We start from the raw sequence: 13,864 nt of genomic DNA on the forward strand, positions 1-13,864 counted from the left end.
ACTTGCGGCACCTAAACATTTAAGGAAAATTACCCGCCCAGACTTGCGGCACCTAAACAATTAAGTATACTGAATAATTTATAATATTTGAACTTACAGTTATATAATTTAGCATCACCAATTCAACTTGAGTAAACACTTAAATAAATCACCTTACACATATATCACATAGACTAACTATACACATATTCAAATCACACTCTAATAATTAGCAACTAAACTCAATCTCAAATAGGCATATACTAACATGTATTTTCATAAGACACATCGTTGCTATCACATATACAAATAACAAGTCAATGTACATGTGCACAAGTCAAGTATGTCATCAAGTATGCTAACTTAAATCTATAATTAAAATATAGAACTTTAATTGTCTAATCGATAACCACTCGACGAACTACGCGTCAAAAGCCTATCGTCTACCCATATGATAGCCCACACATAATTATATCAGCCAAACACAGGAATCTTGACCCACCTATGCACATAATTCACATAGCACGTAAGCACATAATCCACGTATCATATAATTCATATCACATATGACTCAGTTCGTCTAAAGGTTCGACTTGGTACACTTAAAACTGAAATCAGGTCAAAAATATGATTTTTCGATCAATAATCGACTCAAATTGATTCGTAAAACAAGCGACCTTTCGAAACAAAAGGATTTGGGTCTCGAAAGTATTTTTAATGAAAGCAGAATATTTTTCTGAGTCTTGAGGCGTTCGTTTCGTATTAAACGGACGAACGGTTTATTTAATATGAATTTTTGAACATTTTTCGAAATAAAAACGATCTCCGAATCATTTAATAATAAAATAATAGGGTTCGAACACCCTAAAATATTTTTATAAGAATTATCGAGCTTGTAAAATAATTTAAAAATAATATTTTAAAGCTCGAAACTATTTTTCAGAATTTTTAAATCAAAAATAAATAATTAAATCTAATTAAATAATCAATTAAAATTAAATAATAACTAATTAAATTAATTAATCAATTAATATTTAAATTAATTGACTAATTAAATAATTAATTATCAACTAAAATTAATTAATTAAATAATTAAGATTTATTTTAGAATTAAAACAATTTTCAGAAATAAATAATGAATTTTAGAAATAAAAAAAAAAATTTGAATTATTTTTAAATCAGAAATTCAGAAACAGTATTCAGATTTGTTTTTGGAGAAAGGGAGGATCAAACCCGGGTTTTAACCGGGTCTGAAACCGGGTCAACGAAGAAGGAACCGGGTCAACAAGAACCCGAAGAACCCGTCGGAATAAGTGCAGAATCTGGCGAATTTTCGGATTCCGGTGGACTCTGTTTGATCTCCCAATGCAACAGGTACGACCTGTATTCGGTTCCCACCAATAACCCAGCAGTCCAATCGTCCCACTATTCGCCTATCGAACCCCGATTCCGGCAAAACGCCATGGATATCGGCGAGTTCGAGCTACTTCCGGCGAAACGATGAGCCTTATCGTTTCTAGATAAAAATCAACAATATATATACGAATTTAAAGCCTGTGAAACGTGGAATTAGTTACAACTACTCATATCATCCAACTATTAACAAACAATCCAGAAAATCAATTTAAAGCTTAAGCAAAACCCGGAACTCGGTTATGCACCTCCGATGATCACAACGCAAAATCGAACACATAAAACGACTGTAAATGACAGGATAAGACTATCTGTATCAACAAAATGAACCACAGATTCGTATATCAAAAAAAACCAATTTCGAATATAAACCCTAAATATTGAAATAAAAATTCACCTATCGTTTGATGATTCTGATAAGGGATTATGAAAGAACAGATCAAGGGCTTCACAACGGTTACAAATACTTGTGATTTGGTGTTCAATAACACCTTCAAAATTGACTTTGATTTTCAGAACTCTTCAAGAACACCAAGAACACATATTTAAGTAATTTCCAGAAAATCAAACCTTAATTACTACATGATATTGAACTCTATTTTGGAAGTATAATATACCAAATTGACCAGAAAAACATGCTCTACAACATGGAATCATCAAATCATATCAACAACCTCAAGAACAAATTTTCATAATTTAATTATTAAATAATTCGAATATAAATAATTAAATAAGAAAATTACGGTGATTTCTGGAAATAAACTGATGATTGATTCAGAAAGAAGATTTCGAGAGCTTCGTTTTGATATGCTGCACGCCCGAATCGGAGTTCGATAACGCCTTCGTTCGTGTGTTTGATTCTCGGGAACGTATCGGTTTTCTCGGGTTTTTCTCTGTATTTACGGTGTTTTAACTGGTTGCAAATGAATAAACGGAATAAACGAAATAAGAAATAGGCTATTTATATTTATGGAATATTGGATCGTTCTGGATCGTTTTGGATCGTTTTGGATCATTAAATTAGTTGCTTAGCCGCTAAGTAACTGCAATAACGATCTGATTCAATACCAAAATTGGATAATTATCAAAACCGAGCTTTTTATAAAACATTATATACGAGAATAATATAAAAATATCCCGTCTCTCGAAAATACGGGTTTTATTGATTACCGAAATAACTATCGTATCGAAAATATTGCGCCGGGCCACGCATGGTTCAAACCGTAATCCGGATCGAAAAAGTCAAAACACGGAAAATGTCCGGAATTACCAGATTAGGTTAGGAAGGAGTTTTCGGAAAAGTTTCGGGTTGTAAAAACGCAAAAACGGTTGAAGTCGGATGATTCCCGACTTTATAAAATAATTTTGGTAATTATTCAGAAAATAATTAATAATACATAAATCATTATAAAATCATATAACACTCCAAAAATTACCAGAAAAATATCACAATTATCTATATTTTATTCTGGACATATAATAATTCAAACACTCAAATAATATCACATATAAACACCCAAACATCAATTCCACTTATCAGATACTTCACCAAAATTCACCTAAAATCACATAAATAATTCCAATTAATAGTAATAATAATATTTGAAAATATTGGATATTACATATGATTTCGGGTACATCTTCGTTTTTCTCTTCGTTATTTCAGTTACTGATTTTGTTTACATGCATGTTTTATTTTGCTAACTGTGGTCTTGGCCTGAACTTGCTAAATTTTTTATATACTTGCCTCTATATTGCTATATTTGTTAGTAAGATTTACAACATAAACTACTAACAATGAACACCTATTCGTGCTACGACATACACGCTAGTACATCTGATTTATTCAAAGAATTAAAAACAATTAAAACATTTAGATTAATTTCATCACTATTGGATAAAGTTTTTCAAGACTTGGAAGTTTAGTTTTGTAGCATGTCTTAGTATTAAATAAATTAGAATTTCCTATCTAACAAGTAGGTTAAGAGCAGAACTTGAATTTTTTCGGTTGGGATGATCACTACAAGAAATATTGAATCAGACAATGGTTTTACACCATTGTCTAAAAGATGAATATTTCGTTGTCTATCCGGGGGCGGTGTGTTTGGTACTCATACAATGGTTACGCACCATTGTAACAAATATATCACACAACTGAATATAAAGCCTTTATCTCATTTTATTCACACAACGGATATGACCCTTTCTAATATTCTACAAACAACAGTTTTCTAGCCGTTGTAACAATGTAGAGGCACAATAGTTAAAAATAGTGTTATGTGAATTGACTCCTACAACGGTTTATGTATTTATTTCATCTAGTTACACAATGGTTTTTATTAAGAAAACAAATGTATGACATACTTTAGACAACAGTTTTTTGTTTTTGGGTATTGTGTTTTAGCAATGCTCACAACAGTTTTTGTAATGACCAAGATATTGTTAGAAGCTAATCTAACAATGGTATGTAGTGATCCCAGAGTGTTGTTAGGATTTGTACATACAATGGTGTTAATAATTTGATCTATTGTGCAAATCATTAAGGCACAATGTTTAAGTTCTACTATTCAGTTGTATAAGTTGAACAAAGGGGTTAAGATAGATGATTTAGGATACACAGTTGTTAATTTACACAAGTTAGGTTTTCTGAACGACCCTTTTGTGTTAGGTAAACATGTCAAGCAAGTTTGTTACATTGACGACCCTCTTGAAAAATTCTGGTCAGTTGTATTAAAATTACCAAACAAGTTCGATGATCAAAGTGACGATGAAAATGAGGGATCCGTAGAAATTGAACTTGAAAATGAGGTAGATGTCACCATGTTCCCAACTGTTGATGAAGTCGAGGAAGAAAATAGAAGTTACATGCGGGAGGAAGAAGAGATGATTCAACTTCCATAATTATATCAACTGATCAGATGTTGCCTATAAGTGCCTATGTTATCCCCTTTGCTTATAATTTGTACTAAATCAAATTTGGTTGGACAGTTTATTGTAAGATTTGTTTTGGCATTGTTCTTGAAGGATTTGGTTTGATTTTTATCCAAGAATTGTTATATGTAATTTGTACCTTTCAGTTAGGTTGAGAAGTTTTTTGTACATCTGGTTTGACAACTTGTTGGAAGCATTTATTTGACAATGTTCTTAAAGCATTTGGTTTGCTTTTTGTCTAAAGATTTATGTTTTAGGCAATTTTTTTAAAACCCTCTGAAAATTAGACAACGGTTTTTCATAAAAGTTGTTGTAACATATTTTCTAATGCAGGTGATTCAGACAACGAGTTAGACACCATTGTCTGAAACTCTTTTACTCAACAGGGGTGATAAACTATTGTCTGTTATGCTTTGTTTCTAACATTGGTTTTTCTGCACTATTGTCTCAAATAAATAACACATTGGTACCGGAAAACCGTTGTCTAAGTTGCACAACAGTCCTTAAAACCCATTGTGTAAAACCATAGAAAGCACACCGGTTTATTGTGACCTAAACAACACTTGTGCCAATAGATGTCACACAATGAGGATAAATACAACCATTGTCTCATTGGAGCACAGGGGCACCATTTAGACAACAATTTCGAATAAGTTGAATCACCATTGTGTGAAACAGAATGATACAAGGCTTTTTGGTCAACTACCAATTAATCGTTGTCTGATTTTTTGAGATAACAGTTTTATTGGCCACCATTGTGTAATAGGTGTTGTCTGATTCAGTTTCTGGTGTAGTGGATAATAATATTAATAATTAATCTTGAAGTCATCTTGGCAAAAAAAAAGAAAAAAAAATTATTCCAGATGAGGTGTATCCTACTGGTAGATGTACTAAGAGTAGCTCGCTATTCTGGGCACTTCATCAGTACTGATCACTTGAGTCTCTCATAATAGCAATAGTCTGCCATTATTGATTATTTTATCAAGGGTATACAAGAAGAAGAAATGGTCATGGTCTGGTCTTGCAATGTTGCAGATCATAGTTAATCAAGACGACAAGTTCCTGGTAATCTGCAATTACTAAATCTTAGTGGAAAAAGAGAGTCAGGTATTTGTTTTCATCCATATAAATATTTGTTTTGATCCATATAGTAGTTTTATAGTGCAAGATAGATTCCTGAAGAATACTCTATAATAAGATGCGTTAGACTATAATTTAACACCACTGAATTTGTTCAACAAGAGAAAGAACTATTAAAATAATTGAACCATTAAAAGAAATAAAGAAAGAATTAAAGGGTGTTTATTGAAACCGGAATTGAAATTGAGAGGGGATTAGTTTAATGATTAATCGAAAGGGGTTAGTTCTAGGGTTAAGTTTGAGCAGCAAAAGGGAACAACCTGAATGTGGGGAGTTCGTTTTTGTTTTTGTTTTATGTTTTGATGTTTCTGATATTATGTTTTATGTTTTTTAATTTGTATTAATTTGAAAATGTGTAAAGGAGGGAAAACCAAAGGGGGAAACTAAAATGAAAATTTGAGCTAAGAGCGGGGAGAAAAGAAGGAGGACGCGGTTAGATTTTTTAAAATAAAGTTTTAGACATCGCTTTTATAGTTGAGTGAGGTCCAGAAAATATAAAGACATCATTTTTTTATTTTGGTGATGTAAAAATGGCCTTTACCATCAGTGTTTTTTTCTAACTGATGTCTAAGGTGCGATGTCTAATCCAATTTTTCTAGTAGTGATTTACAGGCTCCTTCAACTGGCTTGCTAACAACCTTTTTATAAAGGTGAGTTAGGTGATTCACAGAGCCACATTTTTCACATTTCTTTCTTTGAGCATTTGCAACATAAGCCAAATTGTTGCTTTTGTTTATTCCAATCTTCCCATTTCTATTTTTCTTCTTCTTTCTTGCATCTTCAGTTTTTGTTTCCTAGACAAGTGTCTTGGAATCTTGATTATCCATGAGCTTATCTTCCACTTTAGAAGATTGAGTTATTCCTGCATTTTTATTCTCATTGTCTTCATCAACAATCTCTTTCTTTATAATAAACTCTTCTTCATTGAAGTTTACTTCACATGCTTTGAACACAGGTGAACCAACCTTTTTCAGAATAACTGGAACATTATCATTTTCATTAGCTTTCCCTTTTCCACTTACAGCTTTCTTCTTCTTGTTCAAGGCATCATAGTCAAGACCAATAGCAATATTAGCACATGGCTTGTTCTTCCCATGGTATTGTCCAACCAACTCAGATGCATTCCTGAAAGATTTTAATTTGACTTTATTATTTTCCAGCTTCTCCCTTTACACTGCTTCAATTTTACAGGCACACTTGAGCTTGTTCTTCAGATATGCATTTTCTTGTTTCACAGCTTCAAGCTCTACCAACAACAACTCAGCTTCTTGTTTCTTATTTTCAAGTTTCTTATTTATCTTTGTCAGTCTGCTAACTTCTTCATTAGCAGCAACCATGCTTGTATAAATGTGAAACATTTATGTGCTCATCTTTTCTATAGTTTCCTTATATTTAATCACATTTAAATCAATGGTGGTAAGAGTTGGTAGTTATGATTTTGATGAGGATGACTCTCTTTGCTCAGAGGACATTAATGCATAATTTCCAACTTCCTCATCTTCATCATTATCAGAATCATCCCAACTCTTTCCCTCTGCAATATAGGCTTTGCTTTGCTGTTTCTTCAGAAGAGCTTCATACTTTGCTTCCAGTTCAAGATAAGCTTTATATTTCTTTGCTTTCTTGGGTTTCCTGCATTCTGTAGCAAAATGGCTTAGCTCATCACAGTTATAGCACCTTATCTTTGATTTGTCAACAGATCCAGTCTTGTAATCATTTTGCTATCAGATGTGTACTTCCCTTTTCCTTTCCAGCTGCTGCCTTTGTTGAATGATTGTCCTTTACCCTTAAAGAGTCATGGCTTCTTTACTCTAATGTTAGAGAACTTTCTTTTCAGATAGGCCATTGATTGATCAAACTCAACCAGTGCATCCGGGGTGTAGAACTCATCTTTTTCCAATTCTAGTATGACTTGTTCCTGTGAATCATTGTTTATTTGCTCACTTGTTGAGGCAACTAAAGTCTGGGATCTTGGCTCATTATAAGAGAACTGGATTTCATTGACAATTAGAGCACTTGAACCATCTACAACATGCCCTTGACCAGCTCTAAATGATTTCCTTTGAATCATCTCTAATTTACATGTTTTTAAGATTCCATATAGAACTTCCAGAGTTATTCTGCTCAAGTCTCTCCTTTCTCTGATTGCTGAAATTTTTTGTTCCAAATGATCAAGGAGTGTAAGCAAAAATTTCAAGTTCACTTCTTCAGCTTCATAGTATTTGTCATGCAGCTGCAAGTCATTTATTAGCTTTTTAAACTTTTCAAACACATCAGTGATACTTTATTTTGGCTTAGCCATAAAACCCTTATACTGTGAAATCACTATCGTTATTTGATTAGATCTAACTTCCTCAGTTCCTTCAGAGAGTATTTCAATCTTTTCCCAGATCTGCTTAGCAGTGTCACAGTTGACAATGTTATTGTACATTACATTGTCAAGTGACTCTATTAGGATCAACTGCAAGCCACTGTCCAAGGAGACTTTTTCTTTCTCAGGCTCAGTGTACTCTGAAGGATCTTTAGGAGCATAATGAGCTGGGATGACCATGTCTCCATCTGTAGATTCCTCAACTCTAACCATAGGAATGAAAGGCCCATTTTTGAGAATCTGAATATATAATGGATTGATCATCTTGATAAACAACAACATTTTCTTCTTTCATAGAGTGTAGTTAGTTTTATCAAAAGTAGGAATTTTGATGCTACTGATTTTCTGTGTATTCAATCTTCCAAGATCTTGAATCTGTTTGCTTTCAGATTTTGCTCTGATACCCCTTGTTAGATAATGAATTACACACAGGGGGGTGAATGTGTTGTTGTGCTTTTATGCTTTTCTTGAAGTATTTATGGTTATGAACAAATTAAATCTTTCAGTGAGATGTGTTAATATTGAAATTAAACAAGCAATAACAGTGAACACAAATCTTTCAGAACTCAATTAATTTTATATTAAAATTAAGAATGTTTTGCTACAAAATTCTAGGCTCTTTGTTGCTAAAGAGCATAGCTTTTTCCTAGAGAGAATACAAGATTTTTCTTATCTAAATTGTTACAACTAAATAAAGCATCCAGTGTTTACTTTACAGAACAGTAAACACTGGTTATTACACAGCATGCAACAGCATGTACTAAACCCTATTTTTGGATAACCAAATCTTTCTATTTCTGGCTTAGTTTTGTATATAGAGAACTTGACATCTCGATAAGTATACTGACATATCGAGATCTCTAATCTCTTTACAGTTGTTTTGACTTATCGAAGTCTCAGATTTCTCTATAAGAGAATTTGGCTTGTCGAGATCTCACATCTTCATGTCTTCACTTTGGCTTATCGATAACTCTGAGTTCTCTAATGATAAATAGACTTATTGATATCTCAGAGTTCTCTAGTGAAGAAATGACTTGTCGATATCTCCAATTTTAATGTCTTCAATTTGGCTTGTCGATATCTTTGAGTTCTCTAGAAGCTTTTTCTAAACTTTTCGATAAGTCATTCTGGAGTTCTCAAATGACTCCTCTATAATACTTAATCTGTGACTTGTAGAGAACTTGACTTAGAATATTTTTCCCAAAACAGATTTATTCAACTCTAAGTTTTTTCATAATTCTTCTGAGGTATGATCTTCTCCATCTTCATCTAGATAGAATTCTTAGGCTTGATATTGTGTACAGAAAATAATCTAGTCTGCCCTTGAACATTTTTACAGACTTAAATGTTACAATACACAATGCAAACATAGATTACCATACAACTTACTTAAGGTTGTCAATTTGACTAAGTCTTGTTATTGTACAGGCATGTCTTGTACAACAAAACTAACCGTAATTATTATTCTTCTGGAGGGTTTGAATATTCTAATAGTACCAAAAATGGCAAACCAAATCCATTATTTTTGTGTTGTGTAATCGTGTCGTGTACGAAATTGTCAGTCAATTTATTAATTTGTCATAGTCCAAATTAATTATCTTTAGCCTTAGACTCATTCACTTTAAATTAAATTTATTCGGTAATGTACGATTTTTTTATTATATAATATTAAAATATAAATTGAATTGTAACTTTTAAGATTGAGAATTTGTTTTTGCACATTTTTTATATGATATGATTTGATATTAATTTATTATAACCGTTCATATTAAATTGGTAGTGCGGTAATCAAAGCTAACAAAAATTTGGATAAATTCACCCTTATGCATATTATATAATAAGGATATAATTTGATATTTTTTAGAGGTATTTAAATTTGAAAAAAAAAGTTACTAATTGAAATATATAGTTTATTGTTATTTTTATGTGTGTTTACAAATATTACTATTTTGAATTTAAACGTTAAGTTTTATCTCAGGTTAATAGTATACGAATCACATTTAATTTAATTTAAATTTTTTTATCCCGACACCCATTATATTGATCAAATCCAACTAATAATGTTTAGTTTGATTTAAATTTTGTTCAAAACCGGATAAATATATACTTTTGTTTAACTCAGACGGATTATATATTATTTTATTTTAGCTGGTTGAATTTAATTTTGATTTTAATTCTATTTTATCCTGGATTAGTTCTATATTTTTTAGCCTGGATTAATAGTATAATATATTTTCTTTTATCCCATTGTTATTATTCTGATTGACGAATTACCAGGTCAATAATATTTATTTTAGCCCGAAATTCATTCAACTTATTGACTAAATTCAACTTATTATAACTAGTTCATTTTAAATTAATTTAACCTTGACCAGTAGTATAATTATGTGTTAGTCAAGATGAAGAGTCTATATTATTTAATCTTATTTCAATGTCATTAAACCGACAAACGTATTGTCACTATTTAAGTTGTGAAAAAAATATCATGAATAACATAGATGCAAAAGGAATTCCGTATATTATATAAACCCATTTAGGATATAAATCCAAATACAGTGTCGACTAACCGACTATAAAATTTTTAATAATTTGGTGTGCAATGCACAAATGTTTTATTTTTTTTTAGTTAACAAATATTTATTAATTTGAAATAGTTAAAGAAATCAATTCAAATAAACAAAAATATTACAGAGTTTCGTTTGATTTTGTTTTGGCTCTACCTTGAGTTCTATTAATTAGATTTTGATGCATGTCAATGATCAACCATTTCAAATTTCTTCTATTGACCTTTAACATACTTGGCTTGGCTGATGAAGATTCCATCACTTCTATGAAAGACTTGAAGTCCAAGAAAGTAACTTAATTCTCCCATCATGCTCATTTCATGTAACGCCCCCAAATTCGGGGTCAGGTGATTTGGTCGTCACGATGAAACCTTAATCTAAAATACCTGTTGAATCAATAAATAAATGCCAGCAATTGAAATATAGCATATGTGACCCCAAACTACACCATGATCTTTTCAGGTTACAGTTCTAGAAACAAGAATTCCAAATTTCCATAAATACATTTTCACTTTCTTTTAAAACTCTTTTCAACAAATTCCAACTTAATACTAAACCCCCTAGTATAACTTCGAAAAGAAGTATACTAGGCCCAACTATACTATATACAACTATAATATAATATAATATAAACAACTTTACACAATAGAACTTGCACTAGTCCGCAAACCCTGGACCAACCACCTTCCAAAAGCTTCTTCTTTGCTTCCTCGAATTACGCGGCTAAATAGTGCAAGCTAATCCTCACTGGAATGTTAAATTTAAAAATAGGTAAGTATGAGCGAAAGAAATGCTCATCAAGTTAAGTATCACATATATATGGTCTTTTTAGTATAAAACCGATATCTGCATTAGAGCAGAACAATTAAATCATAATTGTTTAATCAGAAAATTTATTTAAGAAATCCCAGAATTGATTCCTTAAATGTATTCAAAACCCTTTCAATATTTTTGAGCGAAAATAATTCAGCAATACTTTGAATCTTGACGAGAATAAAACTCGTAAAACAGTGTTTACAGAAATATCGTAAACAACGATATCATGAAACAGTGATTATGGACGGAATCATACACTTTATTCAAAACCGAACTCTTGATATTAATACTCATTTTGATGTCATATCAAATTAGATATCAATACTAACTTTGATGCTCACAACATCCCATACTGAAGTCAACATCAATCATATATATTAATACCACTTTTGATACTTAACAACAAACTAAATTTCAACATCACGCAGAAACTAAATCAAAACTGCATTTCTCCTTTAATCCAAAATAGAAATACTTGGTAAATCATTTATCATATGATTATCAAAATAATAAAAAAATTTAGATATCCATTTAGATTGGAACCAATTATACTTTATGATGTTCCTAATGATCAGTCAGGAAACAACACCGGTTCCCGCAGCCATACCGTAAATATAGGCACCAGTATCCCGCAGCCATACAGTATATATAGGGCGCCAGAAAAGGCATATATTTTCCTTGCAAGATATTACAGCTGGACCAATGTCTCAGTCACCTACACTTTAACCAGTAACCATCCAATCTTGAAACTTTTTTATTAAAAGGGGTCATAATAATCGACACCCTTATAAATTTTATTCCCCCTTCACTTGGCAGGAATACTCGCAATAAAACCATTTTATCCTCAAAATATAAAACATTTATAAATCTGGTATTTGGATAAGTAAAAATACTTAACTATTCTGAATCTAGAATAGCAGAGAGTACTTGCATGATAAACATTTAACTCAGCGATATATAAAACATTTGTCTATTCTGAACCGATAATAGAAAAAAAATATTTGCATAATCATAAGCAGTTGGATATGTAAAATTTTAAATTATTCAGGAATTAGAATAGCGTAGAAAACTTGCATAATAGGGTTCAAAATAAACATCACTTGAACGATAAGTGAAGATAGGGATACTTGCATTTGGTGTTTAGCAGTTAATCACACTCGCAATAACACAATTATTCTGTCATTCTGCCTTAAGACATCACCATCATTTGCTATGTTAATTCTCTGGTCTGCTGCTCATGTTGTTGGTACAAGCCTAATATACAATACCATTCCATTTCACTCTTTAATTATCCAACGTCTGGTTCTTATCGTCTCGAAAAATCCTCATCTTGCAGAACTTTTTCTAACGAATGCTAGGTTATTCTTAAACTGACTTTGGGACCTGGGTCTTTCGTCTGGAACCTACAGAGTCGAAATACCTTCAATTAGACGGTCGATTATGCTTGACATACCCTCACTATCAATTCTACCCTTACGAATTCATAACCCAACTTATATTTATATGAACCATCTCAATATACAAAACAGATAGGGCTCACATACTTCAAATTGGATTCGGTAGTTACCTTCGGAAAATACGTATAACTATCATTACAGAAAATAGGGTCATCAGACTCTTTTTGCAAAATATTTCACCGAGTGACATCCTTTATTTACTTATTACACACAATATATTTCAAAAATATTTCATCATGATACGAAAATAGTTTTCGTAACATATTTATAATATAATATTATATACTCAATTGGTATTCCCGATAATTACAAGATACATTTCCGTATTTCCGGAATACTAATTTCTAGAAAATCGGGCAGCGTCTCCTCTATTTATCGGACTACCCGTCAAAACATAATCGACGCAAGCAACAACAACCAATCCAAATTCGTAACCCAAACACCGGTACGACTTTTAATAATAAATAATCTATTTTTTGTTTCGAAATTAGTTTTTACGAACTTAATCTATTTATTTATAATTGTAGGACTCGGAATAAATCATCACGGTCCATCGTCGGCTCGCCGAGGCTCATCGTCGGCGGTGATAAAATTCGCCGGTTTCCGATTAAATTCGGGTTTCCAACACAAATTTCACCGATTAAAATAATTTTCCCGCATGAATTATTTTTACATCACGCAATTTAATCAAATAATTTCCTGCATAAATTAAATAATTAAATTAATAAGCAATAAGAATATTGTCAATCAGAAACAGGACCAAGCAACCGCACACCAGCACCACACGCGCGTCACACACACACCCAATTCGCACACACACGCACACACGATTCATGCACACACACAGACTGTACACACACAAATCAATACACACACGCGTATGTATATACGCTGGAGAAAAGAGAACGACGACAAAACGGAGGGAACAGGGGCGGCGACCACTCACCGGAAAAAGGAAAAAATATCGGGGGAATAGACGAAAACAGAGAAGGATGAGAGATTGAAGGGAGAAACGAGAAAAATCGAGAGAGTGAGAGAGACTAAGAGAGCGAGAGAGAGCCGGAAAAATGTTATTATACCTAATCGCCGGAAAAATATTTTTTAGAAAAACGGTCAAAATCTTATTAATCGGGTCAAGAATCGAGTAAGGAAGAAGAAACTTGCGTTTGGAGAAGACGATAACATAGAAATGA

Source organism: Apium graveolens, chromosome 6 (assembly GCF_009905375.1).
Source record: "Apium graveolens cultivar Ventura chromosome 6, ASM990537v1, whole genome shotgun sequence".
Taxonomy (NCBI): domain Eukaryota; kingdom Viridiplantae; phylum Streptophyta; class Magnoliopsida; order Apiales; family Apiaceae; genus Apium; species Apium graveolens.